The following is a 16,342-nucleotide window of genomic DNA, read 5'->3' as shown; positions in this document are numbered from 1 at the left end:
TTGAAACTACTTCCTGTCAGTCACGGTATTCATTGGAAGATTATAATTGGTAATAACTGGTATGGTGCCTATTGGTGGAATCAGTCTATACCATAATCAGGACACGAAACAGTGGTGCCTTATTGCCCTGCCGTTAAGCAAGCCCTCGCAGCTTACATTCCCTGATTCTGCTTTTGAAATAAAGATCACTTTCTCAATGTGTCTGTATTTGTATCAAACAGCTCATTGCTCTCGGGACTAGACAAGAAGAGGAATCTGGAGGTGTGACAGGGACAGAAACAGAACGAGACGAGACAAGACGTGAAAGTGTTTAGAGTTTGCCGTGTGTCAGTAGTTTTAGTGAGGAATGTTTGCTAGGCGCTATCCTGTCAGATCCCAGGAGCAAGATGCCTTGATTTGGTAGGATTTGTGTTACTGAAAGTTACACATGCGAAGCGTGTGGGACTATTTCAGCTCAGTATCCACTTCATATCGCAGCTCACAACAACGGTTCACATTTTTTGGAGAAGTGGCTTGTATTCCACTTAAAGCCGCCTTTCACCAGAGAAACTTGCAGACGTAAAGCACATGGAGTGCGTATAATGATGAGGACTCTGTCACTGTCGGGGAATGTCTCTGCGTGTCTGCCTCTGTGTGTGAACATGAGAATACGTTCCTCAAAGGTGTTGCAACCCAGTCAACCGTCAGTACCATTGTTGTGTCATTTAAGCTCACAGAGCGAATCTCATTGACATTTTCCCTGGAAAGTCAGAACACTCAAAGTTATGGGGCAAATGCTGCAAACTGGGACGAGGATAGATGGACGTCTGATAACCTGCTCTGTACGATGGACGGATGGCCCTTCACTGTCCCGCCCCAACCCCACTCCCCCACGCTTTAACATCTCGAGGAATTGACCTGATGAGAAAATCTCTTCACAATTTTCCATCACCATTTTATTGTCCCTTTTCCGACATATTTTGCAAATTACTTACCATGCTTTTTATATTCTCACCTAAATCATTTATTTAAATGAAAAAATGAATGTGGGTTCAGCATCGATCCTTGTGGGACACCATCGGTAATAAGTCCTCCAATCTGAAAGCTACTTTCCACGGCTATTCCCAGCCTCCTGCTGTTGATCTAATTTTATTTCGAATTGGAAATCTCACCAAACTGTCTGTGATCTCACTTATTGAATCAGGCAAACATGTGGAACCTTGAAAAGGTTTTTATTAAAGTTCAAGTGAGCAATATCTCCCACTTCATCCGGATCAATCATATTAGTTATGCCGTCGAAAACTCAGTCATGTTTGTGCGATACAACTTCCCTCGCTCAAAAACATTCAGGTTATTCCCATTTATTCCTTGTATCTCCAAATGCATTTAAATCCTATCGTTTATAATTGCATCCAACAACTTACTTCAGACCACTGTCAGAAACACAGGTCTATCGTTTCCAGGATTCTCCAAGTAACCCTTTCTTAACAAAAGCACAAAATTAGCCACTCCCCGTTTTTTTCGGCGCCTCACTCATAGTAATAGCTTACACAATTATTTCTACGAAAGGCCCAACAATTTCATTCCCTAACTTGCTACAAAGTTCCGGGATACATGAGATCAAATCCCAGAGAAAATTCCATCTTCATATTTTCCAAGTCCTCCAGCACTTGCCCTTTACAATGGAAACGACTTTATAAAAATCAATATTTAGTTGTAGGGTCCATTTCGTTCTCCACGAAGTGAACATTATATATCTCTCCATCTGCTGAGGTGAAAAACAAAATGAGCTCTTTCATCTTAAAGTGGTCCTATTTCGTCTCTAGTTCTTAATGTACTTGTGGAATCTCTTTAGATTATATCCTTAACTTTACATGCTAAGGCGATCTGACATTCTCGCTCGACCTTTATGATGTCCTCTTTAAGAATTCAAAGTTTGTGCGAAGATTTGTAGCCCGGGTGCTCGTTGTTGTGGTTCTATTCGCCGAGCTGGAAGTTTTTGTTGCACATGTTTCGTCCCCTGGCTAGGCGACCTCATCAGTGCTTGGGAGCCTCCTGCAAAGCGCTTCTTTGATGTTTCCTCCGGTGTTTATAGTGGTCTGTCCCTGCCGCTTCCGGTTGTCAGTTTCAGCTGTCCGCTGTAGTGGTTGGTATATTGGGTCCAAGTCGATGTGTTTGTTGATGGAGCGCATCAAAGAAGCGCTTCGCAGGAGGCTCCCAAGCACTGATGATGTCGCCTAGCCAGGGGACGAAACGTTTGCAACAAAAACTTCCAGCTGGGCGAATAGAACCACAACCTCTTTAAGAATGCCCCTCCCCTCCTTATATCGTTCAACAGATTCAATTGAAATCATATGTTTATATGGAAATTGTGACCTTTTTTTAAAAAAGAAGTTCATATGACAAAAGCCTTAATCACTGCGATCAACCTTGTCCTAATATAATACCTACAATGTGGAAACAAGCCATTCGGCCCAGGAAGATTCCTTTAATCCTGCAACGGACAGCACACCCAAATTTACACCTCTACCCAATTCCTGTAACTCTGCATTCCCCATGGCCAAAGAAGGTCACCGACGCATCTTTCGTCTGCGGAGGAAATCCAGGCAGATTCGGAGCGGATGCGGAAACTCCAAACACACCGTCGTCTAAAGTAGAAGTTGCCCATTATTGAGCAGTTTGTCAAACTGCACCTCGCCAAAAGCCTTTTGGAAATTCCAGCTGGTCACCTCTACAGGGTAGACTTCGTCTTACTTGCTCATTACCTCCTCTCAGATGTCTAATATATTTCTCAGACATTATTTCCCCTTGAGAACCTGTGCTGATGCTTCAAGTACTCGGTAAACCCATCCTTCCAATGACATTTGACAATAAATTTAATACAAAGCTGATTTATTTGATTTTTATCCAGAATATCAAAACTTTGCTTTCAGATCTGAATATGATGAACAAGGTTAAATCGCTGTTGAGATATGTAATCCCTGCACTGTCTCAGCAGGGTCGATGAGTGAATGAATTCTTTCCCTGAGTGGGATCCCTCTTTTGTCTCAGCAGGGTCGATGAGTGAGCTAACTGTGTTTCTCACACGGAGCAATTAAATGCTTTCTGCCCAGTGCAAACTGGCTGGTGTACTGAGAGTTGAGATGAACGCTTGAACCTATTCTTAGAATAACGACACTTGAAATGTCTTGCACATTGTGAAAATGTCGAAGGGACACCAGTTCGACAGAGACTGTTAAGCACATCTCATAGACTATACATTTAATATGTCTATCTTCAATGTGAAGACGTTAATGATAACTGCCCCCTGGATATTTTAGAGTGAATAATGTCTTTCCACCTTGTGAACACGTTGATGACACGTTCGTCTCCAGGAACTTGTGCAGCACTTCCTGCAGTCAGGGCATTTAGAAAGACACGATAACATTGTGAGAAAGGTGATGAGCCATCCGGTCACTCGGACTTTTACAGCAGGTCCCATCGATTTGGACACAAAGATGTCTCTCCTCCCGGGTGAGCATGTAGATCAGACGTCACGTCTCCAGAATACTTAAAGGTCTCTCATTCATGTGAGCATATTTGTCAGAGATGAAGCACACAGAGGTTTGTTAACATTTTCCAAAGTCTGGCGAGATGAAAGGTTTCTAATTAGCATGAGCGTTGTGCTGGACGTTTTAAAGTATTTTCGGCAGTCCAGACTTTGAAATGGTTTCTCCTCATTTTGAATTAGCAGGTGCTGCAGCAGGTCAGAGACAGAGTGAATCCCTTTCTACACTCTGAGCAGGTGAATCGCTTTTTCCTGGAATCTTTGTCTCCATGGGAATTCAGCTCAGACAAGGAAATGAATACGCACATTTCCATAGACTTTCCTTAGTATGACGGCATTTGTGTTTTGTGACCTCTGATGATGGGCAGAACCATTGTCCACGCACACAATAAGAGAACGATTTCTCTCTCACTGTAACCAAAGGGTTTTTTTTTCCTTTCATGTTCTCGATATGATCAAGTTCTACTTGTGATTAAAATGTGCGTTTTTTTTATCAGATCACGGCGGAGAGATTGGTTTGTAAATGTTCCACTTCTAATATCCTGCGAAATTGATGTTATCCAAAAATGAGAGTGGGAAAGCAACTTTCACAAGACTCTGGATACTTTCTAAGATATGGTCTGAGGGTGAGGGAGTTTCGACACTTAGAATGTGACCAGAATTTCGTCAGAATCTTTCATGCACACAGCATCCACCACAAATAGATCTGCAGGTGGATATAAACACGATCACCTCCCTATTCCTTCCAGGTCCACTGCCTCGCTCCTGAGTCGAAACCGTGCTGCTGGAAAAGCACAGCAGGGCAGGCAGCATTCAATGAGTAGGAGAATCGACGTTTCGGGCAAGAGCTATCATCAGGAAATAAGCTTGTAAATCGAGGGGGTAGAGAGACAAATTGGAGTGGATGGGGCTGGGACAAGGTAGCTGAGAGTGTGATAGTGGATGGAGGTGGGTGTAGTTCTGATTGGTCGCAGAGCAGTGCGGAGCGGATAGGTGGGAAGGAAGATTGATACATAGGACAGTTCATGAGAGCGATGGAAGCCCAGGAATGCATTGACTTGGCCGATTGGGAGGGAGAGTTGAAGTGATCGGCCACGGGTCAGTGATGTTGTTTGTTACGGGTGTCCTGGGGTGTTTGCTGAAGCGAGCTGTAATTAGGTATCCTGTTTCTGCAATATAGGTAGACTGCACCAGGTGCAATGGATACATTCAATGACATGTGTGGAAGTGCAGGTAAAACTCTCATGGATGTGGAAGGCTGCTTTGGGGCCTGCGACAGAGTGGAGGTGTGGGTGGAGGTTTTGCAAATCCCGTGTTGGAATGAGAATGGGGCGGGAGGGGAGGGTGGTTTGGTGAGGGGCGTGCACTTGACAAGTAAGTCGTAGAGGGAATGATCTTTATAGAAAGCGGATAGGGGTGGGGAGGGAAACACATCTTAGCTGGTGGGGTTCATTTTCGGGTGGTGGAAATGTCGGAGAATGACATGATGTCTGCGGAGGGTGCTGCAATTTAAAGTGATGAATAAGGGAGCTCTGTCCTTGTTGGAGGGATGGGTTTTGAGAGTGGAGTTGCGGCACATGGATGAGATGAGCTGGAAAGCATCATTAACCAAGTGCGAGGAGAAAATGCCTCGCCACTGACTCAATCTTCTCCCTCGCAACTGTCTGAGTCTGAACGAGTCACGTCATAACCACAGTGACATCCTTCACTGCGTTTTGTGCTTTCAACCACATATCGCCATCGTCACCGTGTCAGCCTACTTGCACCTCATTAAGATCATTAACTCTTCCACGTCTCCGCTCTTCTGCAGCTCAATCTCTCATCCATTCGTTTGTATTAAACGGTGGTAGCACACTTGCCCCAATCTGTCCTCTCAAATTCCCCCTCTGCTCTGGCCTAACTCCCTCTGCCTCTATTCAAGGGTGCACTTGCGTTCTGTTCAGTGTTCCAATGTTCCTTCCCTGAATGATATTTTTACCACTGCACTTTTTCCCAAACGTGCACTGCGGCCTTCGCAGCTTTATCTTTCCACACGGGCTCCAACATGCTGGAAGGGCAGCGATTTCGGGTTATTCACCCAAAGATGTAGTCCTGACATCTTTCAACAACTCTGCTGCACGTGGGAGTATTACAACAAGGGTTATTCACCAATTACCGGGCAGCTAAATTCAAACTTTTTTAAACATTTCTGCAAATCTCTTGACTGTCTTCGCTCTGTCTATCACTATCATGCCCTCCAGCCCACTCAAGAGCAATTTGTGTTGTTCAATAAATGCCAACCCAGCCAGTGAACACCACACCCAAGATTTTGTTTTAAAACGCCCTCTCAGATACCTGCATAGCCTGGAATTCCAATCTCCCGAGTATGTTCGATTTGAACTGTTCCACGTTTGGTGCCTAAACTTCATCTACCAAGGTCATAAATTGTGAAATCTCTTCACGACGGAAATCGCACAATGCTATAGGAAACGAATTAGTCAACAACGGAAGAAGAAAAGCTGTAATCTTTGTTGAAATGAAGGGCAATTAATTGCTATCAATAGTACATCGTGCCTTTCACATAATGGAAACTTCAAAGCTGTTCCTCTGGAGGGAGTTTAAACAAATTTTGATCCCAGTCACATTATGAGATATTGGGAAGCTGACAAAGTGTTATGTCAAACAAGTGAACAAAGAAATGGGTTTCAAGTCGTATTTTAAAACAGAAAACGAAGCTTGCATTACGAACCTCTGACGACGGAATTTGCTGTGCTAGAGTTCATCATTTTCTGTTAGTCAGAAAAAGCGCTTTCTTTGCCGGTGGCTCCATAACTCAGAGGCTAGAGCCTTGGTCTTATCAACCTTTGGTAGTGTATTCGAATCTTATTTGGGCCTTGCTACATGTGTTTACAACTGTTACAACAAACATTCACAGAAGCATTTTCGGTGTTGCTTGGAATTATTTCTGAGGGAACATCGTGAAGTGATTTTCCCCATGGACCAGGCCTCATCTGCTTGGCGTTCGAAATCCCCATCTGTGTTTCTACTTCGAGGAACATAAGGACGACAAGCATCTGATGCCAAGAATGCTCTAGTTTAGCCGGAAGAACAATGTGATACAGTCGATGCAGTAAAGTAACGGTGAAATAGTGGGGGAGGAAAACATACATCGAAGCGGCTGAATGCTTCCATTCCTTATGTAGAGGCAGGAATCTGCTGGAATCCAAATGAAACAGGTAGGAGGCTGGAAGAACACAGCGAGCCAGGCTACCTCAACAGGTGGAGAATTCAACGATTAGCATGTACCAATTATTCACGACTGTGCCAGTCCTCGAAGGACAGTCGCCTGCCTGTTTACCCCGTTGCATATACAAACAGAATCGGGTTTTAAAGCCCGCAGTGAAGAAAGAAGAGGCAAACAGTTCAATTCCTAATTTTCTGAATGTTGGCCTCTCCTAAGGCCTTTGTCATTCTCACAAGATGTGTCTGTATATTTCCCTCTTTGTTTGAAAATGCGGTTCAGTTCTCCCACAGCTCATGTTCAAATTTAATGGTATCTGACTTCAGTCTCATTCGCTTCTTCATTTGAGATTAAACCTTTGCAGGAACGTCTGTTTGAGATGAACACTCCAGAAGTCAGGCTATGGGCTACTGGAAGCTGGAAATGAGAGTGGATGGATGTTTGATGGACTGGCATTGACATAATGCATTATTCTGTGCTGTAAAAGCTCGGTGACACGAATAGTTTTTTTTGGAAGAAACGTCTCATCGCAGGAAAAAAAACTATGCTGTTAAGAGAAGATGCAATTGCACTTGCCGTCCTAAATGTCAGCTAGTGGTTACAATTCAGCACTATCACCGCTGTGGTTTGGTTTCATTGCCTGGTCAGGGAATCAGGATTATTGTTCCTGAAAATGACAACAACAAAAGCGGAGCATCTTTGGCAGGGAACGCATTTTACACTCGTCCGCATGCGCCTTGAAATATTGCTGCAGGGCCGCAAGTTGGCTCACTGGTTAGCACTGCTGCCTCACAGAGCCTGAGACATGGCATGAATCCAATGGGTCGACTGTCAGTAAGGTGCCTTATTCACGAACAAATGAAAAGTAATAGGGTAAGGAATTGTTCCGTGAGGGTTAATCCCTGGAGGAATGGTGTGAATTTGTTGCATCAAATGGCCAGTTTCTTAACTGTCGGCATTCTATGATACCTTACTGTGTTTTTTTAGCACATGTTCAGAGGGGGGAGAAAAGTGAAGAAAAACAGCATTTCCCAGTCAGTGGTTGATCCATTGTGTGACAACCAACGGATTATCTGTGACTGAACTAGCTCCCATCTTCACTATACTGGTAATGACAGTACACGCCATTCGAGCGGGTTTTCATGTGTTGCATTGGAACAGCATTCTTTCTCAAGATGGACTTTCCTGGGATATAAAAGAGATGATAAAAGACATGGATGCCGATGACTGGAATCAAAAGACGTCAGGAAGAATGGACAGCGTCTACAGGGAAACAAAAAAGAATGGAAAGGAAGCCAACGAAGTACTGGGGCATAACGCCTTTATAAAAGTCAAGGCGGGGTTTCATGGGATGGTGGAACAGACGAATAGATCATGTGGCGTGAAAACAGGTAAAACTGAGTTGCGTCCATATGGAAGTTTCCCTGATGATGTGAATATGCAGAGAGTAAACAGGAGGGAAAACCCTTCATTCAGATGGATCTATAACTAGACTTTCGAACTTCAAAACCAGCGATGAATGATAAGGAAAAATTTGGAGCTTTTTTTTCATTCTACAGTAATTGAATTCGAAAATGATTATTTTTCATGAAAAATGTGTCAGAAGCTGATTCTAAAGTATTTGTAAAAATGCGTGCAGAAACATAATAATTATTTTCACCAAGACAGGGAGTCTGGTCGGCCGGATCGGGTAAGCGTTAGGTGCACAATTTCAAATTGTTTAACGTTTCCCTGATGATGTGAATATGCAGAGAGTAAACAGGAGGGAAAACCCTTCATTCAGATGGATCTATAACTAGACTTTCGAACTTCAAAACCAGCGATGAATGATAAGGAAAAATTTGGAGCTTTTTTTTCATTGTACAGTAATTGAATTCGAAAATGATTATTTTTCATGAAAAATGTGTCAGAAGCTGATTCTAAAGTATTTGTAAAAATGCGTGCAGAAACATAATAATTATTTTCACCAAGACAGGGAGCCTGGTCGGCCGGATCGGGTAAGCGTTAGGTGCACAATTTCTAATTGTTTAACGTTAATTGGAAATATACCACATATCACCTCCAACTGAGTACGGCTAAGTGTAGAAAGTACTGGTTGTGATGAAAGGTTTGGCAGCTTGTTCTACGTGAACTTCCATAAATTGTAAAAGAACTGAGCTGTTTCTGTTAGCTTAGCATTAAAGGGAAGTCGGTAAGCTCAGTCTGCTGCATAATTGATTTATGATATAAAGTGATGCCAACAGTATGGGATTAATTATCGCAATGTCTCGGCTTACCACCAGAATCCAGATCTCCCCACTCACCTAACCCTTTATACGATGGCGGCAATCAAAGCGAAATTATACTATAGTGAGTGGGAACTGACCTGTCGATGGAATGCACCATTTTCTTTTCATCTATTGCCTTGGACATATGGCTGCAATTACAGAGAAAGGCGTGAGACCTTTCGCTGCTCACCCTCTCTCCCCAAAATATCCAGTGACAAGACTCGAAAAATGTTCCTGTTTGAAACCTATAATCTTTAAAGCAGCACTTCAAAAATCTTTATCATTTCGGTTCCAGTTCTGCCGACAACATTGTCCAATGAGATAAATCTAATAATTTTTGGATTGTTTCAATGGCCTGTGCGAGGTTGCAACAAAATAAGTAACATGAAACGAACTAAACATCCTTTCCAGAAATAAACCCAGCACAGGATCAGCGATATGAGAAACGTCAACATCTTCAAACGTCACTTCTGTATCTCTATTGAGAGATGGATATTCACTCGGGGAGTATTTCTGCTGGTTGTAAGTAACTGAGATATTTTCCAAGGACATAATACTCCACAAAATCATTTTTTTTTAATAAATGACGTTTCAATCAACTTTCTTTTGCAAATTTTAAGTATATATGCGCACACGCATACTTGCAAGTGCACGCACATTTTTATATACATATATATATATATGTTCGTGTATATATTATATATATATATGTGTGTGTGTGTGTGAAAGTGTGTGTGTATGTGTGTGTGTGAGTGTATGTGGGCAATATTAGGAATGGATTTCCGGACATTTGAAATTTCTTTCTGTAGAATGTGAGAGGTTAGGGTCTTCAATAATGTCCCAGATATCCACATCTGCGGGAAGTGCACCCAACTCCAGCTCCTTGGCAACTGCGTTCGGGAACTGTAGCTTGATGTCAAATCATTTGGAGTCTGAGTGGAATTGAGTGAAGTTATAGAGAGACAGTAACACTTCAGGTACAAGAAAGAGATAGATGGGATACAGTCGGGAGCCGAAACGCTAACAGGCAGACAGTGCAGGCATCTGCTGTGACCGTGCCCCTCAGTAACATGTATACCATATTTGTTATTTTTGGGCGGGATGACTTACGAGGGGGAAGCCATTGGGTATAGGTCTTTGGCACAGAGTTTGCTCCTTTTTCTCAGAAGGGTGGGGGAGAGAGGAGGAGAGCATTCGTTATTGGGGACTCCATATCGATGGGAATAGATTGAGATTCAGTGGATATACGGCAGACTAATGATTGGTGTGTTGTCTCCCAGCTACCAGGGTTTGTGATGTCTCGCATCGTGTTTTCAGGATCCTTAAGGGAGAGGGTGGGCAACCCCAAGGCATTGTCCACATATGCACCAACAACATCACAAATAAAAGTGATGTGGATGTATGGCAGAATTTCAGGGATCGAGGGTGACATCTTAAATCTAGAACAAACAGAGTTGTTCTCTTTGATTTGTTGCCTATTCTACATCGTAGTGAGGTGAAGTATAGCGAGAGAGCATTTGAAAATGTTGTTGCAAGGATGGTGCAGGAGGGAGAGATTCCGATACCTGGATAGTTGGGGCTCATACTGGAGTCGATGAACCTTTACGAACAGGATTATCTTCACCTGAACTAGAAGAGTGCAAATACTTTGAAGGGATAATTTGCAAAAGCTCTTCATGAGGGTTTGAACGAATTCAGCCGCGGAGTGGGAAGCCGAATTGTAGCTCCGGTTTGCAGGTGGTTGTGAGTGGTTTTGTCATAAATAGCGTTTCAGGTTTACAAGAGTGTACTGGCAAGGATGAAGGTGGCTTGAAGTGTGTTTACTTCAACGCCAGAAGCATCTGGGATAAGGTAGGTGCCATGGGTTGTTATCTGGGATTTCGATGTTGTGGCCATTTCAGAGACATGAACGGAAGACTGAAGAGAATGGTTGTTCCTGGTACCTCAGTTTCGATTTTTCAGTCAGAACGGGAGGATCGTTTCAGAGGGGGAGATGTGGCATTATTCGTCAAGGACAGTACTATGATAGCAAAAAGAATATTGGTGAGGACGCGACTGAATGTGCTGAGGTAGAATGGACTGAGATTAGATTCAGGAATACAGAGGCCACCACAAAAATGTTCTAGATATATGGAGGAAAAGATTGCAAAGATGATTCTGGATAGGAACAAAAGTGACAGGGTAATTGTTATGGGGAGCTTTAACTTTCCAAATATTGATCGCAAATGTTATCAGTTCAGCACCTCGGATCGGTCAGTTTTTGCCCAATGTGTGCAGGAGGGTTTCCTGATGCAGCATGTAGACAGGCCAACAAGACGCAAAGCCACATTGGATTTGCTTATAGGTAATGAACTCAGCCTGTTGTTGTCTTTGGAGGTAAGTGACCACTTTGTTGATACTGACCACAATTCGGTTATGTTTATTTAGTGATGGATAGGAATAGGTATTAATTGCAGAGCATGAGGTATCGCGGGGAGAAAGGCCATTATGATGCGAGTAGGCAAGAGTTAAGATGCACCGCATGTGGAAAGTAACTTCAAGGGTTGTGCACACCTGAAATATGGAGCTTGTTCAGGGAAAAGCTACTGCATGTCCTTGGTAAGTATGCATGCGTCATGCAGAGATTATGAGGTCGACACAGGGAGCTGGGTTTACTCAAGAAGTTGAATCTCTTGAGAAGAAGCAGAAGGTGGCGTATGTAAACATGAGATATGAAGGATGAGATTGGACGCTTGGGAATCAAAAGCTAACCAGGAAGGGCCTAAAGAAAGAGCTACCTCAAGAGAAAAGGAGGCATGAGAAGTCTTTGTCTGGCAGGAACAATCCTGAAGCTTTCAATTGATAGTTCAAGAATAAAAGAATGTCTAGGATATGATTATGGCCTGTCAAGAACAGAAGTACGAAGTTGTCAGCGGTGTCCAAGGATAGCAGAGACGCTGAATGTATATTTTTATCACATCAAAAATTAAAAAGACAATGTTGTCGAAGAGAGTATTGAGATGCAACATATTAGAATAAATGAAATTGACATTCATAAAGAGGAGTTGTTAGCAATTCATGAAAGTCTAAAAATATGTTTGTCCCCTGGACTTGATGGGATGTATCCGAGGATTCTCTGCGAATCGTGGGAGGAGATTGCAGAACTTTTGACTGTAAGCTTTATTTCGTCAGTGTTTATGTCATTAGTGCTAGAAGACCCGAGTTTAGCAAATATTGTCCCCTTCTTCACGAAGGGGAGTAGAGACAATGCTGGTAATTATAGAACAGTGATCCTTAGCTTTCTTGCAGCTAACTTTTTGGAACAGATTATAAGAGATAGGATTTATGATCATCGATAAAGGAAGAAGTTGATTCGGGATAGTGAGTATGATTTTATGAATAGCAGGTGGTGCCTCACAAACCTTATTGAGGTCTCCTTTGAACTTCTCCGCCTGCAAACAGACGGTTCCTGCAGTCTTGCGATTACAACTGAACGATAAATGTTCTTTGAAGAAATGCCAAAATGTCTGAACAAAATCAGCAGCTCTTGTCCATCTATGATGAGGAAGGACAGTTAACGCTTCGAGTCCAATGATTCGTGTTTGGAACTGATGGAATGTGAAGGTGGGTGAAAAATGTGGAAGAGGGCGGACAGGATCCAGAATGATTGAACTCGATGTTGGGTCCTGAAATCTGCATGGTCTTTCAGTAGAAAATGAGTTGCCGATCTTCCAGCTTGCGCTGTGCCTTGAAGAAGGCACACAGAGACTGGTATGATGGCTTGGGCACACAATGCAATGTTAAAGTGACAGGACACTGGAAGACCGGGGTAATTTTTGTTGATTCTGGACAGAACGTAAGTGATCTCAGCTTTGTCACCGACTCTGTTTTCCTCTCTCTATTGTAGAGAGATCACATTCTCAGCAGGAACGACAGTTTTCTGGATTGAATGAAGTGCAGACAAATCACTGGAAGATGTGTCTGGAAGTTTCCACAGTAAGGAGAGACATCGGTAATCAGCAGGAAATGTATCTTACAACATAGAACGTTACAGTGCAGTACAGGCACTTCGGCCCTCGATGCTGCACCGACCTGTGAACATAATGTGATGTCCATTGCAATGGAAAATTAACATTTCTTTTGAAACCAATAAAAGCACAGGGAAACAAAAAAGTAAGGGCCTGACTTTGCAGAGGGCAGGTGTTGCAGACAGAAAGAAAATCTATGTATATTTAAACCGAACTAATAGCAGACTTACAAGGCTAGCAAACTACCATATCAACAGCCAAGGAATTAGAAAAAAACAACAACTCCTTATCTGGAGAAGAACTCGAACGTTTCAGGCCACTGACCTTGAAGTGTTGATAAGAAGAAGCGAATTGTACTTTAAAGGGAATATGTGAAAGCTATCAGGCACCCATTACATGAGGCGTCTTGCCAATGTATTACCTGGGACACGGGAAAACTGAATTTGATGGAACTCCACGCGCTACATGCTGAAAACATTCTGGCCCAAGAGAAGGAAAAACGGAAATTAAAGATGGAACAGCAAACACATAAAGCTCAGCTGACTATGATGCAAATGGTCGCCCAGCCGTTGGAAGGAGGTACTGCGTGAAAAGAAGGGCTAGCAGAGGTAAATCTGGCGGGTGCTTTGTTTGCAGAGCAATGGACCACTGAGTGAGGCAGTGCACGCCCAGACAGCCTCAATCGGCCCTGGAGGCTGGGCAGCAGGGTGACTAACGGAGGAAGGCTGAGGTGGAAGTGGGCAGCCCCAAAGTTACAGGTAAACCTCTTTGCTTTATGCTTGGCAACGAAAACTCACTTATGCTCATCTCTACTACTAACCTTATGGGCACTGAAACATGTCCCACCTCTACACTGAGCATGAGTTTGCGAAGCGTGAAATATATTTTCAGTACAACGATGATGCATATAAGTCAATGCTTTCTTCTATGTTATATGTGGAAGGTGCACCTCTTACTTTTTTAGAAGATACAAGGGCAACATTTTCAGGTCATAAATCATGGCAGTTCAGAGAGTCGACGCAAATAAAGATGAACGGAAGCTTGCTGAACTTAATGGGTGTATCAGTAGTCGTGACACGAGAGAGATTTACCGCACCCCTATTGTGCGAAACCAGTAATGGGGAAACATTTCAATTCTCATTTCTGTTATCGGAATCCTGTTCTGTAAATCTGATGTCTCAAGATCTCATAGTGAGACTGGGGCCGGATTTGCGCAGTACCCCGACGGGCTGCAGGTAATACAAAAAGAAGATTTAACAGTGCAGGCTGGAAAATATGAATCACGACCCCTGATGCATGTCAGAGAGCGATAGGTTCCGTGAGCGATTCACTCACCCAGGAAGCAAGTAGCCATGTTAATCCCATTTACATGGATTTTCTTGCTGGAGATATGCTGCACTGCACAGCGCACATACACCGCGATGATCCTGACAAATCATAAGAGAAGGATTGGTTCAGGAGATTGGTTAAACCAGAGCAGTAGTTATTGTGCGAATTTTATTGGAATGTGCACAGATGTGCTGTCACTTTAAACTTTTTTAAGCATCTGTGACGGAAAGTAGACCCTTTTTTATGAGGAAGGCTCTTTTCTTCATGGATCATTGGCGAAGGTATCCAGGGACAGGTGTCAGAATTTGGGACCATGGGTACGACGGGCACAAAAAACGAAAGATTGTATCTTCAGGGTCGGTGTGGTTATCTGCTTCAATGCAGTTATAAGGACGTATAGGAAGATACTAAATCGGCTAACTCAGGCAGACAGGGCAGTGCAGGTAATCCCCAACAGGAATGTCATCTGGCGTTTACCTATGGTAGCTGTCTCGGACCCAAGATTAAGAAGGGTCCAAACTGATATCAGGGCAAAACGCAAACACGATGTGGGGCTCATACGAACCCTTAAGAACTACCCCGAAGTCTGAGTTTCGTTCTTGCAAAGCAAAAGAGCCGTTAAACCATGAGGCTGTGCAAGGAATTACCCCAGTCTTTGAATCTCTCTTATAGGCTGGAGTGATAATCCCCGTGAATATTCACTGGTGAGAACACCCATTTTTTTCGTTCAAAAAGGCAAACATTCCAGGTGATTCGGGGGAATGGAGGTTTGTTCATGACCTGCAGGTTATCAAGAACGCTGTTGTTCCGCACACCCCAAATGTTCCCAACCCCTATATTATATTGGCTCAAATTCCACCAGATGTAAATGGCTCTCTATTGTGGATTTAGCAAATGCCTTGTTTTGTGTACCGTTACACGCCGACAGTCAATTCTGGTTCACTTTTCAATTCAAAGGCAAATAGTATACTTTCACGTGACATTTTCAAGATTACTGTGAGTCCCCACCATAATTAAAGAGGCTCTACACAGGAATCTGGAGACTCTTGTTTTAACCGGGGGGCGTCAGCGCTTCTGCATTATGTAAGCGAATTCTTAATCGCAGCATCAACAGAGAAACAATGTGAGAAAGGTAGGCTTGCGATGCTCTGCCATCTAGTCTCGCAAAACTACAACTTGTGGAACAACAGTTGAAGTTCTTAGGTTTGAAGCCCGAGACCAGAGGTGTAGGATTCACCAATTTAGAATCTGGATACGGCGTTTTATTGTGGATAGGTCAGTATTCAGAAGCAAAGAGCTAGGCCAGTGTCTGCAATGTTGTAGAAACTACCCACGAGGTAGTCAAAGCGGGATCACTTCCTTCTCATCTGTCAGCGCAAGCAGCAGAGCTGATTGCCTTGATTGAGGCATGTAAATTGGCCGAAGGAAGAACAGTGAATATTTACATCGACAGCAGATATGCATTCGGGGTTGTACATAATTTTGGATCCCTGTGGAAAAACAAGGGCTTCTTGACCTCCACTGGAAAGCCAATCACATAACATGGCCTGATCTCTGACCTCCTGAAAGCAGTCAGATTGCCTGAATCAATCACTGTGTGTACATGTGAAGCGCACAGGAAAAATTATGATTCAATTTCTCAAGGCAATGAAAATGTAGACTCAGCGGCAAGGACGGCAGCCAATCGCCGCCAAGTGATGAGTTTGACATGTGTATGTCAAATATTTGTAATCCAAAGCAGACTCGAAGGAGAAGCGTGAATGGACAAGGGCAGGGTGCAGAATGAGGGAATGGGTGTGGTGTGGCCCCAATGGCAAACCCTGTCTACTACGATCTTTATTCCCTTTCTATGCCAAAGTAACACACGGTAAGGACCATGTGTCAAAAGTGGGGATGTCCGACAATATTTCACACGCTGGTACAGAAAGGGATTTACTCATTACTCATAAAAAATGTGAATAATGTGTTATCTGTGCCACTAATAATGTGGGAA

This window comes from Chiloscyllium plagiosum, unplaced genomic scaffold (assembly GCF_037043375.1).
Source record: "Chiloscyllium plagiosum isolate Xiang-an unplaced genomic scaffold, Cpla_swu_hap1 HiC_scaffold_51, whole genome shotgun sequence".
In the NCBI taxonomy this organism is placed as follows: domain Eukaryota; kingdom Metazoa; phylum Chordata; class Chondrichthyes; order Orectolobiformes; family Hemiscylliidae; genus Chiloscyllium; species Chiloscyllium plagiosum.
Note: the sequence above shows the minus strand (reverse complement) of the source record.